This window comes from Pseudorca crassidens, chromosome 3 (assembly GCF_039906515.1).
Source record: "Pseudorca crassidens isolate mPseCra1 chromosome 3, mPseCra1.hap1, whole genome shotgun sequence".
Lineage (NCBI taxonomy): Eukaryota > Metazoa > Chordata > Mammalia > Artiodactyla > Delphinidae > Pseudorca > Pseudorca crassidens.
Window position 1 is genome coordinate 50,392,847 of NC_090298.1, and position 16,548 is coordinate 50,409,394.

Below are 16,548 nucleotides of genomic sequence, written 5' to 3' on the forward strand. Positions count from 1 at the left end.
AGCTAAATTGTATAGAATGTTCTGGGACAAGGAGTGAGAGGAGAGACTTTGGTGGATTCATAAGAACTTTGGCACAATGGATTGGTAAAGAGAATTTAGTAGGCATTTATGTGAGAATTACAATTACAATTCCCTCTTTCAGTACACGTTCAGGAGACTTCTGTTTAGTTCCAGGTTTGGAGTGGATCATTTTTAATGTGAATTTTTAATGAGGCAGCCTTGTTCTATTCATTTTTTAGTAAAATAGTAACCATAATAAAATAAGTGATATACTGTAGTATTAATTTTACTGTATCAGTAATGCCAGGAAGAGCTTATCAATGCTGAGCATTTGGGGTATATCACATTGAAAAAATGTTCATGCATATTGACTAAAAAGATGTCATTTTCTACTTCACCATCTCACTACAATTTTTGAAGTAGTTTTAGACTCATTTGACAAATCAAGACTTTGAAATATGGAGAAAGTTAACTTTGGTAAGGTCACACATTTAATAAGTATTATGAAGTGTGAATTAAGCCACAGCTGTCTAGCTTTAGAACCTAGGCTGTCAGCCCCCTGACTATATCCCATGCCTATACGCATGCATTTAGAGTTCTGTACAGAGGCACACACAGAATTAAAGCCATTCATGATGTATCCTGTCAGTATCCTGACAATAATATGAAAGAGCAATTTTAATTGTGTTTCAGTTATATCTAGATCAGAAAGTTTTCCAAAAAAAAAATGGAGATTAATATTATACAGAAAATAAAGAGGGTCTGAGGCAATAAATCTTCTGTGTCCACACTCTCTTGGCCACCAGGCTTAATTATGAGAACTCTTTGCTGTTGTATTAATTTGATAAAATGATGGCCTGATTTCTTATGGGCTTTAGGAGCAATCAAACTCCTAACATTCAATAAGGAAGTAAAATGAAGAAGCTGATTCCTTCCCTGTTGCTATCTGATTCTTTATTAACCTAGATGGACCTTCCAGAAAACCTGATTCTGACATTTCCTTAAAATGGCTGCAATTCAGAATTTATCACTGCCAGTGTCCTCCTATCTAAACCTTTCCCTTTCCTCCCACTCCCAACATTTTATCACTTATATATTGATGCTGACCTGAATTGTTCTTAAGCTCATTATATCAGTTTTGCAATTCAGACTTAAAATAAGGCTCAGAAGAGAAAATCACCTTCTCTTATTTGGTCTCTACTATCAGACTTCAACTTCCCTGTCTTAAAGGGGCTGGCCTCTTAAAATACATTTTATTCTTAAGCTCTTAGTTATCGTTTTCATCAAAATGAAACTGAAGACTAAGGAAAAGGAAAGCAAACTGTAGCACCAAGACTGCAGAAGATCTTGGACAACAGTAAGATGTAAAAAGTAGAGTCCTGAATTGACCACAGAGGAGGCATCATTGAGATTATTTCTAAGAAACCCCAAGAGCTGACATGGAAAAGTCTTACCTAAGTCCCTAATATGTCTTTGGTTCACTATGATACAAATAATTACCTTTATAAATCCTTTCTCTACTTCCCTACAGTGTAGCTCCAGTTTTAATGTAAGCATCATTTCTAGTTGAGGTTGTGATATTCATGGATTTCACCATTTGTACAGTCTATTTATTCCTTTGATCTTGGTCTTTCTTGTTTGATGTTTTACTTTTTGTTCATTTTGATACCACACATTTAATTTTATTAATTTTCATATCTGTCATCAAGAGTAACAACTCAAGTATTCAATTACTTTCTGCTTTGATGAGTCACCCAAATTTCCCATTTCATTGATCTTTCAAATACATTTATATAAAGAGCCTAAACTTTAAAAAGAAAAAAAATAGTTTCTTAGAAAAAGCCATGAAAAAAATGCCTATCTTTAAAAGGATTTTTAAAAATTACTATAAGAGTAATCATGAAATAAAATAACCTTGCAAGTTTTACTATACAGTAGAAGAGGACTTCACATAATTTTATAGAGTTCAGTAATGATATAACCCAGCAAATAGTTCATTGCCTTTAAAATTTTTTTCCTATAAGTTAACTTGATAGATTTATATAAAACAATAGATTAATGAATGAAAGAAAACTAAAGATTCAGCCCATTATCACTATGATGTGAGGATAAAAATAAAGGAATGGGGCTTCCCTAGTGGCGCAGTGGTTGAGAATCCACCTGCTAATGCAGGGGACAGGGGTTCGTGCCCCGGTCCTGGAAGATCCCACCTGCCACGGAGTGGCTGGGCCCGTGAGCCGTAGCCGCTGAGGCTGCATGTCCAGAGCCTGTACTTCGCAACGGGAGAGGCCACAACAGTGAGAGGCCCGCGTACCACAAAAAATAAAAAAATAAAAAATAAATAAAGGAATGAATTGACAAAATGTTGTTGAGGAGGAGTCGACTAAACTTCCATTGGATGAGATGTCTGACCTTATGCTGCTTTCCTTTGGGTGTCTTTAAATGCTAAGTCAAATGCTTTCTGTACTTAGGGCCTGATCTAATCTTTAATCCCTGTAATAGGTTACATTAATAAAAGGATTATTAATGAATTAAAACATTATTTTAAAGTAAAACTGCACAATGATATTCAATATATCTAGCAAGACTATTCATAAGACAAATTCCTCTGGGTACTTTGTCATATTTATTTCTACCATATATCCTAAGAATTCTCTTTAAATTTCTAAAGCTTAAATCCTTGAACCAGGTTCTTAAATTCAATGCAGAAAGGGAGATTAATAAGAAATCCTGCAAACAGACTTCAAAATAAAGATGGTGTTTTAAAAACACATCCAGCTCTTCTCCACCAAGAAATTCCACTAAAATAAGAGTAATTATAAAAAATAGGAATTTCAAAGAAATGAGTCCATAAGAACAGAGAAAATGAGAGAAGGAACCACAGCAAAAACTTTTAGGAGGAAAGCAAATGGATACTAGTAAGTAACAGCAGACATGAGAAATCTGGATCTTTAGCTAGCAGTGGGGAACTTCCAAATGATTCTAGTAACAGTTATACTTCTAAAACTGAGAGTAAAGACTGGGCTAATATCTGGAGGCTTGACTAATGACTCCCTGAAGCTAGATAAGTAAAGCACTCAAACCCCCACCAAGAAAACAGAGAGGATTCTGTAATGGGAAGAAACATGTTCATTCCAGGTACAAGAGGGTCTAGTAAACATTTACTTACTGAATGTTGAAATACTTCAACGCCTTTCTTTTACATGTCCCTCAAAATGATAATAGCCAAGCCTATCCTCTGAGATGACTGGAAAATATTATTCTTGTGAATTGATCAGCCAAAGATGAAAGAACTAAAGATACATCAGGAGGTCCCTAATGTAATGATCCAAATAGATACGGCTGTAACATTGAAGTCTGCATACAACAAGCCCTACCCATAAGCATAGTGCTTCCAATAAGCTCTTTATTTTCCCACTTCTAAATATGAATGGACAACAAAAATTACTAGACAGCAGAAAACAGCTCTAACATGAATATTAAATAATAAACAAATAAATAATAAAACCCAATGTGGATGCAAATTTAAAAGTTGAAAGAATAATATTGGTGAAAATAGCAGATTAGGTAGTTCCAAGGGTTCAGAACTCCACAGAAACACTGAAAATGGAGCAAAAACAGAATGAACTTTCTCCAAACTCTGGAAAATAGTTAAAGGTTTATAGCAACTGAACAAATGCTGAATCAAGAAAAAGGTAACTTGAAAACAGTAGGAAACCTTTGCAGTATTTTTTAGTTACTCTTGCTCTTCCCCTCACTGGCAAGGCAGTGGCCTGAGAGACATTAGCCTCCATTTTGAGGGTGAAACCCCGGTCCCAGGTTCCAGAGACAGCAGAGCAGACCTTATTCTCTGAGAACTTGTTTGCCTGTTTTGGTCTTTTGAGGTAAACAATAGGCATACCGAAAGCCTGGAAGGGAAAGCTGTGGAGGTTTGGGGATATTAAGTCACTGAAAAGTACCCACATATGTGGGGGGATTTAGAAAGTCAAATGAATTTCCAGGGCAGGATACATGCTCAGAAAAGACCTGAGAAGACCTCAAGCTTTTATCTCTGGCTGATTTCTAGTCTCAGCAAAAGGAGGAAATGAATGCTACATCACATTTGTAAATAGCCTGGCTACATGGTAAAGGAGTGCTCCAGCAGAGAGCCAACCAGCAAAGACCAAGTAAGCCATCCAGCCTCCCTCCCTCCCTCCTTTCTTTCTTCCTTTCTTTCTTTTTCTTTGTATCTCTCTCCTCCTTTCCTTCCTTTCTTCATTCCTTCCTTTCTTCCTTCCTTCCTTTCTTCCTCCCCTCTATCCCTTCCTTCCTCCCTCCCTCCCAGGACAAAAAATTACAGACTTTACCAAAAATAAGTCACTAACTAAACAAACAACTACAACACACAACAAACTACAAAAAAAAGTCCAAGGAAAAGAAGAAAATCTAGTTACAAGACTTATGACATTATAATATTCAAAATTTCCAATTTTCCATAAAAATTACAAATCAAATCACATAGAGAAACAAAAAAGTAGGTCAATTCACAAGATAAATTAACAGCAACTGTCCCTGAGGAGTAACAGACATTTGACATACTAAAGAAATACTTTCAATCGTGTTAAAAATTTTTCAAAGAACTAAAGGAAACCAGAAAAATAATGTCTCAACAAATAGAGAATATCAACAGAGATACAGAAATTACAAAAAAGAACTGAAAAGAAATTCTGGAGTTGAAAAGTATAATAGCTAAAATGAAAAAAATTCACTAGAGGTTTTTAATAGTAGGTTGAGCAGGCAGAAGAAAAAAATCCAAGAAATTAAAGATAGGTTAATTTAAATTATCCAATCTGAGGAGCAGAAAGTAAAATAATTGAAGAAAAATGAACAGAGCCTTAGAAAACTGTGATACAACATGAAATTTACCAACATATGCAAAATGGGAGTCCCAGAAGGAGAGAAAAGGTCAGAAAGAATATTTGAATAAATATGGCTGAAAACTTCCCAGACGTGGTAAGAGAAATGGATCTACACATTCAAAAATTCAACGAACCCCAAGAAGAACAAACATAAAATGATTCACAGTGAGACTGATTTTTTTTTTTTTTTTTTTTTGGTATGCGGGCCTCTCACTGTTGTGGCCTCTCCCGTTGCGGAGCACAGGCTCCAGACACGCAGGCTCAGCGGCCATGGCTCACGGGCCCAGCCGCTCCGCGGCATGTGGGATCTTCCCAGACCGGGGCACGAACCCGTGTCCCCTGCATCGGCAGGCGTACTCTCAACCACTGCGCCACCAGGGAAGCCCAAGACTGATTTTAATTAAACTGTTGAAAGCCAAAAAGAGAGTCTTGAAAGCAGCAAAATAAGAAGAGACTCATCACATGCAAGGGTTCCTCAATGAGGTAACAGCTAATTTCTCAACATAAACCATAAAGGCCAAAGGTAGTGGGATGACTTATTTAAAGTGCTGAAATTAAATAATGTCGAACAAGAATTATATATCTGGCAAAAGTATCCTTAAAAAATAGAGAAATTAAGATATTCCTAGAAAGACAAGAGTTAAAGAATTCTTTGCTAGTAGGCCTGCCCCACAAGAAACACTAAAAGGACTTCTTCAGGTAGATATGAAATGACACTAGATAATAACTCAAATCCATATGAAGAAAAGAACACTGATAATAGTTACTACATAAGTAAATAAAAATGCCAATATTATTGTATTTTGGTTTGTCATTTCTCATTTTTTTCTTTATATGGTTTAAAGGACAAATGCATAAAATATAATTAAAAATCTATGTTAATGGACACATCATATATAAAAACAAAAGGGTATTTCTTTTTAATATGTATTCAGAGAAGCAAAATAGAAGCATTAGGGACAAAAAATAAATTAAGGACAAACAAAAAAATGATAAGATCAGAGGCATAGGAAGATGACATTGAGGAAATAGCCCTAAAAGCAAATATTTTCTGCAATATTGTAGTTTGTTATTTCATTTTTTTGATGGTGTTTTGTTTGTTTGAGTTTGGCTTTTTTTTTTTTGAAGAGCAGATGTTCTAGAATTTAATGAAGTCCAATTCAGCACTTACTGTTCTTTTATGGATTGTGCTTTTGGCATTATATATAAAAGTCTTTTTCCTAACTTAAAATACAAAGATTTTCTTGTATATTTTATTCTGGAAGTTCTATTATTTTAGGTTTTATATATAAGTATATGATTAATTTTGAGTTAACTTGTGTTTGTTGTGTGAGGTATGGGAAAAAAATTTCATTTTGTTTTGCTTGTCAATAGCTATTTGTTTCAAAACCATTTGTTGTAAAGATTATCCTTTCTCTACTGAATTGCCTTTGCCTTGCACCTCTACAAAAAATCATATATAATGTATCTTGTGTATCCTTCAAACATGACTAACTGGTTTTTAGTTTTAATAGTTTAATTTTAGATTTAGTTGGATTTTCGGCATGAACATTCATGTCATCTTTGAGTAAAGATAATTTAATTCTTCCTTTCTAATATGGCTGCTCTTCATTTCTTTCTCATTTACCCAGGTTTATGGAGATAAAATTGACAAATGAAAATTGTGTATATTTAATGTGTATGGCATGATGTTTTGGTATAAGATACATTGTGAAATGATTACCACAAACTAATTAACATATCCATCACCTCACAGAGTTGCATGTGTGTGTGTGTGTTTGTATGAGAACACATAAGATCTACATTTTTAGCAAATTTCTAGTAAACTATACAATATTAGTCACCATGCTGTACATTACTTATCAGAATTTATTAGCCTTATAACTGAAAATTTGTACCCTTTGACTAATATGTTCACATTTCTCCTGCCCCCTCAGCCACTGGTAACCACTAGCCTACTCAGTTTCTATGATTTAGATTTTTTTAGATTTTGTGTGTAAATGAGATAATGCAGTATTTATCTTCCTGTGTCTAGATAATTTCACCTAGTATAATATCCTCCAGGTTCATCCTGGTTGTTGCAAATGGCAGAATTTCCTTATTTTTAAAGGCTGAATAACTGTCTATTGTATACTGAAGGAAACCAGAACACATCATCACAAAATATGCCTCTTTGACATAAAAATAATTTTGAGCTAAAGACGTAAGCAGGTACCCAAAGCGCACTCTGAAACTTCCCCTTATCTTCCTGAAAGCAGGAGATAAAATCCTATTATGAAATATGGTCTCCCTATACTAGAAGGAAATTAACATTCTTATTACCAAGGACAGAATGTTGTGACCAAGAGAATTTTATACAAACAGAATTTGTTAAAATAATTCTTATCTTCCTTTAGCCTTCTTACATACTTTACTTACTTTCCCAGAATTTCCTCTTTGTTCAGGCTAGTATAAAAGCATTCAGGTTTTGCCACTTCTTTGGGTCTTAATTGCCTTATGAGGATTTTCATGTCACATAAAACTTATATTAAGTAAATCTGTATGATTTTCACCTGTTAATCTGCCATATGTCAGTTTAATCCTTAGACCCATCCTAAAAACTTTAAGAGTGTAGACATAGAATCTTGCCTCCCCTACAATATATATGCAATATTTTCTTTATACATTCCCCCACCAATATACAATTAGGTTGTTTTCATACCTTTGCTATTGTGAATAAGGCTGCAATGAAATGGGAGAGTAGATGTCTCTTTAAGGAAGTTATTTTCTTTCCTTTGGATATATGTTTAGAAGTGCAATTACTGGATGATATGCTAATTCTATATTTAATTTCAGGGGAACCTCCATACCATTTTCCACAGTGGCTGCACCAATGTACATTTCCTCCAATAGTGTACAAGTGTTCTTAAAAAGAACACTTATAAAATACCACATCCTTGCCAACACTTATCTTTTGTAATAGACAACTTAATAGGTATTAGGTAATATCTCATTGTGGGTTTGATTTGCATTTCCATGATTATTAGAAATGCTGAGCATCTTTTCATAACTCGGCCATTTGTATGTCTTCTTTGGAAAAATGTCTATTCAGGTCCTTTGCCCATTTTTTAATTGGTTTATTAAATTTTGCTTTGTTTTGCTTTTGACTTGAGTTTCTTATATATTTTGGATATTAACCTTTTATCATATATATGTTTTATGGATATTTTTTCCCATTCTGTAGGTTGCCTTTGCATTTTGTTGATGGTTTCTTTTGCTGTGCTGAACTTTTTAGTCTGATGTTCAACTTATTTATTTTTGGTTTTGTTGTCTGTGCTTTTAGTGACATATCCAAGAAAAAAAAATTGCCAAGACCAATGCCAAGCAGCTTTCACTTTATATTTTCTCCTAGGACTTTATGATTTCAGGTGTTATGTTTAAGTCTTTATCCATTTTCAGTTGATTTTTGTGTATGGTGTAAGATAAGGGTCCAATTCCATTCTTTTGCTTCTGGATATCCAGGTTTCTCAACACCATTTCTTGAAGAGACCATCCTTTTCTCATTGTGTATTCTTGGTACCTTTGTTGAAGATTAGTTTACTGTATGCGCATAGGTTTATTTCTAGGTTTTCTATTCTCTTCATTGGTCTATTATGTCTGTTTCTATGCCAGTACGATACAGTTTTGATTATTATAGCTTTGTAATATGTTTTGAAATCAGGAAGTGTGGTGGTTCCAATTTTGTTATTGTTGTTCAAGATTGCTTTAGATATTCATAGTCTCTTGTTCTTCCATGCAAATTTTAGAATTATTTTTATTTTTGTAAAAAATGCGCTTTGAATTATGAGAGTGCTTGTGTTGAATCTATCAATTTAAACAATTCTTCCAATTCAGGAACATGGAATATGCTTCCATTTATTTGTGTCTTCTTAAATTTCTTTTATCATTATTTTATAGTTTTCAGTGTACAGATCTTTCATCTCACTGGTACATTTATTCTTAAGTATTTTACTATTTTTGATGCTATTGTAAATGGGATAATTTTCTTGATTTCTCTATCAGATATTTTGTTGTTAGTATATAGAAACACAATCGATTTTTATATGTTGATTTTGTATCCTGCACCTTTACTAAAATTGTATTAGTGGTGATAGTTTTTTTGTGTGTGTGGAGTCTCAAGGGTTTTCATGTTTTCTGCAAATAGAGACAATTTTATTTCTTCTTCTCTAATTTGGAAACCTTTATTCTTTTTCTTGCCTTTTTGCTCTGTGTATGATATCCTGTATGATGGTGAATAGAAGTGGTGAAAGTGGGCATTCTTGCCTTGTTCCTGATATTAGAGAAAAAGCTTTCATCTTTTAACATCATACTGTTGAGCATGATGTTACCTGTGAACTTGTCATATACAGCCTTATTATATTGAGGTACATTCTTTACCTAATTTGTTGAGAATTTTTATCACGAAGGGCTGAACTTTGTCAAACGATTTTTCTTCATCTATTGAGATGATAATAGGATTCTTCTCCTTCATTTCTTAATGTAATATGTCACATTTATTGAGTTGTGTATGTTGAATGATCTTTGCTTCCAAGGGAAAAATCCACTTGGTCATGGTGTATGATCCTTTGTAATTTAAAAATTTCTGGAAGAGTTTTTATAGAATATTATTTCTTACTTCAAAGTTCTGTAGAATCCTCAGTGAAGCCATCTGTGTTTGGAGTTTACTTTGTGGAAAGTATTTAAATATGAGTTCATTTATTTCATATAGAACTGTTCAGATTATGTAATTCTTAAGTGTTTTTTGGATTTTGTACTTCTCAAGGAATTCATCCATTTTATTTACACTGTTGGATTTATGAACATAAAGATGTTAGTAGCATTCACTTATCTTTTTAATATCAGTGAGGTTTGTAGTGATATACTTTCCTTCATTCCTGATATTGCTAGGTATTGGTAATTTTTGTTCTCTCTCTCTCTCTATTTGAATTTGTTAGACTGCTAAATGTGAATTTTACAGACCTTTTTAAAATGATAGCTTCTAGTTTGATTGCTTTTATATATCTTTTTCTATTTTGAATATAATTGATTTCTGCTCATTACTTTTACCTACTTTTAATTTACTTTGTTCTTTTTTTCAGTTTCTTGAGGTGGGTGTTTAGAATAGTGATTTCATGTTTTTAAAACATTTTTAATATAAGAAGTATGTGTGATAATTTTCCCTCTAAGTATTGCTATAGTTGTGTCCCACAGACTTTGAAATTTTGCATTTTCATTTTTATTCAGTTACATATAATTTTTATCACCTCTGAGAGATTCTTCTTGTCCCATGAATTATTTAGAAGTATGTTTTTTACCTTCCATGTGTTTGGAGATTTTACTGTTCTCTCTGCTATTGATTTCTAGTTTAATTTCATTATTATGAGAAAGCATACTTTGTATGAAATCAATTATTTTATTTTCTAATTTCATTGGATAAAGAATACTAGGGAAAAAAATTCCTTCCTTCCTTCAAGATGTTGCTCCACTGTCCTCTAGTCTGCAATGTTTTGGAAAAGAGATCTGCTATTATCTTTATATTTGCTACTCTATACATACTGTGATATTTTTCCTTGTATCCTTTTGAGATAATTTTTATTATTAGATTTAAGAAAGTTTTATAATATATTGGTGTATTTTTATTCATATTTATTTTGCTTGGGTTTTATTGAGTTTTTGGATCTCTGGATTCATAGTTTTCATCCAATACAGAAAATTTTGGCCATTGTTATTTAATATTTTTCCCCTTCTCTCCATGAGAATTTTAATTACATTGACACTAGGCCATTGGAAGTTGCCCCAAGACTCATTTAAACTCTGAATTTTAAGTAATTTTTTCCCCATATTTTATTTTGAATAGTTTCTATTGCTATGCCTTCAAGTCCAATAATATTTTCTTCTGCAATGTCTATTTTGCTGTTAACCCCATCCTAGACATTATAGTTTTCATCTTGAGAAGTTGATCTTTTTTAATATATTCAATGTGTCTACTTAATTTATTCAATTTTTAAATGTCTTATCTCCAAATGCTATTACCTACATATCATTTCTCTATTAGTTTCAATTGATTTTTAAAATATATTTGGGTGATGTTTTCCAGCTGTTTGGATGCCTAATTGTTTCTTATTTAAGGTCATAGATTGTTAATTTTAGCTTATTGGATCCTGGATGTTTTACGTTTCTATAAATATTCTTGAATTTTTGTTCTGGAATATACTTATTTGAAAACACTTTTATTCTTTCAGGCCTTGCTTTTTAATTGCTGTAAGCAAAACCAGAGCAGCATTTATTCCTAGGCTAATGTTACCCTATTTTTGAGGCAAAACTCTTCTTAGTACTTTACTCAATGCTGTATGTTTTATGAAATTTTCTGTTCTTGCTGGTGGGCATAAGCACTATACATGGGCTTAGGTGATCTTTCCCTTCAGTCCTTTTGGATGTTCTTTCCACAGAGTAGGCAGTTTCTTCATGTGCATATGTTGATTATAACACAACTGACTACTTGAGGGGGACTCTCTGAGATCTCTGGGCTCCAGGATGTTCTCTCTATGTAAATCTCTCCTCCCTGGTACCCTGCCCTGTGAACTCTGTCTGCCTTGGCCTCCCAGACTCTCCACTCCATTAACTTAGCGAGGCCTCTGGGTTATACATAGGTTCCTCTTCCCTGCTGTGTGATTGGAACTCTCTTCATATATTAAATTAGGGAAATATTAGTGCCAACTCTGTTTATTTTCCATCTCTTAGCAAATACTATTCTTTATTTCCTAATATCCAGTGCTTAGTATCTGTAGTTTTTAAGTATTGTTTCATTTTTAAAGTTATTTCAGGTTGGAGGATAAACTAGTTCCTTATTCTAAAGGTTTCTGAAAGTTGATTCATACCAAAACATGCCAAAGAAACAGGAAAGCTTGCCTCTCCCTAAATAGTCTCAAAGTGAATGCTTTTTAAAAGTAGAAAAAAAATACATTGATATAGTTGTTATTTGCTTTAAACTCCTCACGAAAAAAGATGTTCCTAAGGATAGTTTGTCATGTCTCCAATAATAGACACAATAAATGCAAAGAATAAATTAAAACACTGTGATGAAATTATATGAGCATATTTTATAGTAGAATAGTTCTACTGATTCTCTATCAGCAAGAGGCTTGTATGAAGCAGCAGAGAAAGCATAAGTCAGGCAGAATCCAAACAAATTCTGAATGTGCCAATTTTGAATCGTGATTCAGGGCATGTTACTTTGGCTTTTTCTGTTTTATTTTCCATCTATAAAATAGAGATACTAATTCATATTTTGTAGATGTTTTCTAAGATTTAATACAAGTCTGCAAAATTCCTAATACTGTGTGGAGCAGAGTATCTATTTGGTATATGATAGCTCTTGTGTTTATTAATGTAACTTTACTATTAACAATAAGTGAAAATTAATGTGAGTGACCATTCTTTCTTTCCAAACCTGAGATCCTTCATATGTAATTCTCATATACAATTATTTCCATTCTATTATTATATTTGCCTTTGTCATGCATGAGAGCATATCTTAAATGCTATACAGTAAGAAGATCCCTTTAGTTTTCTTAAAGATTTCTTAAAGAAATCATGCTATGGTAAAATTTTGTATTTCTGGAATTTTCCTCCCCTTTGGTTCAGCAAGAATAATGCCTATAACTTTCTAGGAGATTTCATTTGTTTCAGATTAAATTTTGCTTAAATAATTTTGGAAAGTTGATAATTCACATGGTTGGGAAGATCATGGTATGCTTATTAGGTTACCTAAGTACTATTTTATGTCCCATGAGGTTAACATCTTTAATGGTAAACAAAACTTAATTTTAGACTGTGGGGAAATTGTAGGTACCTGGAAGTTTTTTCCTTCTCTGTATTTTGTCTACTGTTTACTGAGATCAGACAAACTCTTGGGAGCTCATTTAAAAGTTCAGGTTTCCAGACATGAATTTAGGAAATTCAGGACAGTAAAGGGCAGGTGGGTGGAACACTAGTATGTATCAATACTGTGGAGGATAACAGTTATTCTAATTGTTTTTAATTTTGTCCTCCTCCACTCAACAGACCATATAGAGAACATGTATATTATTTTTTAAAAAAAAGAAAACAAAGTCTTGGACTTTTTGAAGATCATAGGTTATCTTTATGACATTAATGAATAGCAATAAAGTAAAAGTTCTCAGAGGAATACAAACTTTCAAAGTAAGTAATAAAAATGAATTCCAATTCAAGCATATCCTGAAACTTGCTAACTCCTAATGTTAATAAGGAAAATAGCATATTAGAGAAAGATTGTAGATCAAATCTAGTTATAGTCCTTTAATTTTACTCTTCTTCTGTAAAAACTGCAAAAACTTTTCCTATTGCAATTATACTAGTTCAATTCATTTTATCAAGCCCGACACAGATTCTCTTTCTTTATAATTACCACTTCAATTTCAGTTGTCCTTTCATTATCAAGAGTTTTTTAATCAACATTCAGTCCATGTGGAAAAATGTATCCACATCATTATATATGAATTTCTTGTTTCACCATCACCGAACATAATGGTACCCATGTGATTAATAACCTCACAATAGATGTCAAGTATAGTTTCTACCAGCTCCCAAGTATCTGGAACATAAAATTCCTCCTAGTGTTTTAGGTTATTGTCTTATGCTTTGTTACCTTCTGTTTCTAATCACATTGCACTCTTATTTGTTGTGTATTTTCCATTATTCCTTTTTATTCCTACCAATATTTGTTTAAGGTATGTTAAAAAGGTATCTGTCAATATTTGTTCTCACATATCTTTTTCTTTTCTCATACTCCATTTCTTATAAAAATATTGGGTATTAGAGTTGTACTTTAGGTTTAATTTTTAAAAATATTTTATAGCTATTACAAACATTAAAATTTTAAACATTAAAAAGTACCCCTGGTTTAAAAAGTTTAGTTTAAAAGTATGCTATTCTGGGCTTCCCTGGTGGCGCAGTGGTTGAGAGTCCGCCTGTCGATGCAGGGGACACGGGTTCATGCCATGGTCCGGGAAGATCCCACATGCCACGGAGCAGCTGGGCCCATGAGCCATGGCTGCTGAGCCTGTGCGTCCGGAGCCTGTGCTCCGCAACGGGAGAGGCCACAACAGTGAGAGACCCGCGTAACGCAAAAAAAAAAAAAAAGTATACTATTCTATTTATAGTCTCACAAACATTAAAATTTAGGTACTTACACAATATCTGAAAACATTCTTTCAATTTTCATACCTAGAAGTATGAAAAGAAAGCGTTAACATCGAGTTTTACAACTTTTCTCTAAATACAGGGGATGATGGAGATTTGAATCTTGGTTGAATCTTCCTTACAACATTTACCCAAGGATAGTTACAGAAATATTAATACTAGAACCAGGAAAAATGCAAATTTAAACAAAGACTGTAAACTGGATCAAATGCCTATAACTTACTGTTGAGATTTTTTATTACACAATGAATAAATAGTATTTATGAGATGTAGCTTTACTACAGAGGAGGAGCTAGTCACAAACCTCTGAGATAAATACATGGCTAGATAGTCATCACATGAGAGAGCTGTGTAATTGTTTACATGTAAAAGGAAAGAGATCCTAGAGTTAAAGGTTTATCTGAGCTGAGAAGTTGTGTCCTCACTCACCTTCATCTCTTGTGACCACATGAGTGCTAAGTTACTGAGAAATCAGAAGCATTGATTTGTTGTATAAAACCATGCCACATTGCTCCTTGTCCTATATCCTTTCTGAAAACAAAGTAATGTGCTTGGTGAACTCTATGGTCTTTAATGAGCTCGATTTTCAACTGAACTCTAAACCACTGATGTTAGTGAAATGTAAAGGATATTTCAAAATGTTATCTTGTGTGTGTGTGTGTATTTAATATTTATAGAAATATGTAGGACTCTAAAGAAATGTCTTTAATATTCTTAATTTTGACTTGTGTCAGTTGTAAAAGGATCAAGCTCATATCCTCAACTATTTCTCATATCATTACATTTTTTGAACATATTCTTTCAGCAAATATTTGTTGATAAATTACTATATATGAGGCAATATCTAGGCAATAGAATACTTAGCAATAAAGATTCAAAGTCTATCCTCTAGGAAGTCATACTCTGGGGTAAACAGGTAATAAAAGTATAATAATAATAAATGCTATGAAGGAAATAAAACAGATTAGGGGAATAAAAAATGAGAGTGGTGGGAAAGATAATTTCAGTTAATGTCTCCATATTTTGCTAGATAAAAAAAAAAAAACAACTGTGTGCTTATTAGTGGTGTTAAGATAAACTCTGAAGTTTGTTTTTCCTGAAGATTTGCCCTAAAAGCTGGATACACTGCATTAGCTATAGGCAATAGATAGTGTGAATCCTCATTTAAATGAATAAGGTTGAAAAGATTTGTTGCTTACTGTCAAGTTACTGACTGATACATAAAATGTATAAAATGCTGCTCAATGTTAGAGTTTTGCCATTTTTAAAATCAAAGTAGTCAGTAAATAAAACAAATGTTTATGATAGAAATATTAGGGAAAAGAGGTATTAATGACTCATTTCCATGCCTTATCTTAGGATTGTAGAGGATAAGAAGGTAAAGGAAATAATTAAGGTTTCTATTTGCATTCTTAACTAAAAAGGGTATTGAGCAGAAGTGAAACCAGTGAATAAATGGTGTATTTCTTCACTTGAAAGACACTGAAGTGAAACTCCTAGCTTTAAAATGTCTAATTATCCCTAATGAACATGGATGTACAAATCCTAAACAAAATACTAGCAAACTGAATTCAACAGCACATTAAAATGATCATACACAATGAGCGAGTAAAATTTATCCCCGAGATGCAAGGATCATTCAACATACACAAATCAACTGTGATGCAACACAAAGAATAAAAATCACATAATCATCTCAACAGATGCAAAGAAAAAACACTTGACAAGATTTAACACCATTTCATGGCAAAAACTCTCAACAAACTAGGTATAAAAGGAATTTACCTCAACATAATAAAGGTCATGTATAAAAAGCCCAAAATAACATCATATTCAACTGTAAGAAAATGAAAGCTTTCCTCTAATAGCAAGAACAAAACAAGGAAGCCCACTTTCACCAATTCTACTTAACATAGTACTGGAAGTCCTAGCCAAAGCAATTAGACAAGGAAAGACTGTATGAATCAGAAAGGAAGATGAAAAATTATCTCTCTGCAGATGACATGATATTATATATAGAAAACATTGAAGACACCACAAAAAATCAATAAAGAGATTAAGTAAAGTGGCAAATATAATTCAACATGTAAAAATTGCTTGCATTTCTATTGACAAACAATGAACTATTCAAAAGGAAACCAAGACATCAATTCCATTTACAATGGCATCAAAAACTGTAAAATCCTTAGAAATAAACTTAACCAATGAGGTGAAAGACTTGCCTATTGAAAACTACAAAATATTAATGAAAGAGATTAAAGAAGATACAGATAAATGGAACAATATCTCATGTTCATGGACTGGAAGAATTAATATTGTTAAAATGTCCATAAACCCAAAGTGATCTATTACTACAACAATCAGGTCAGTGGAATCCCAATCAAAACTCTAATAACATTTTTCACAAAAA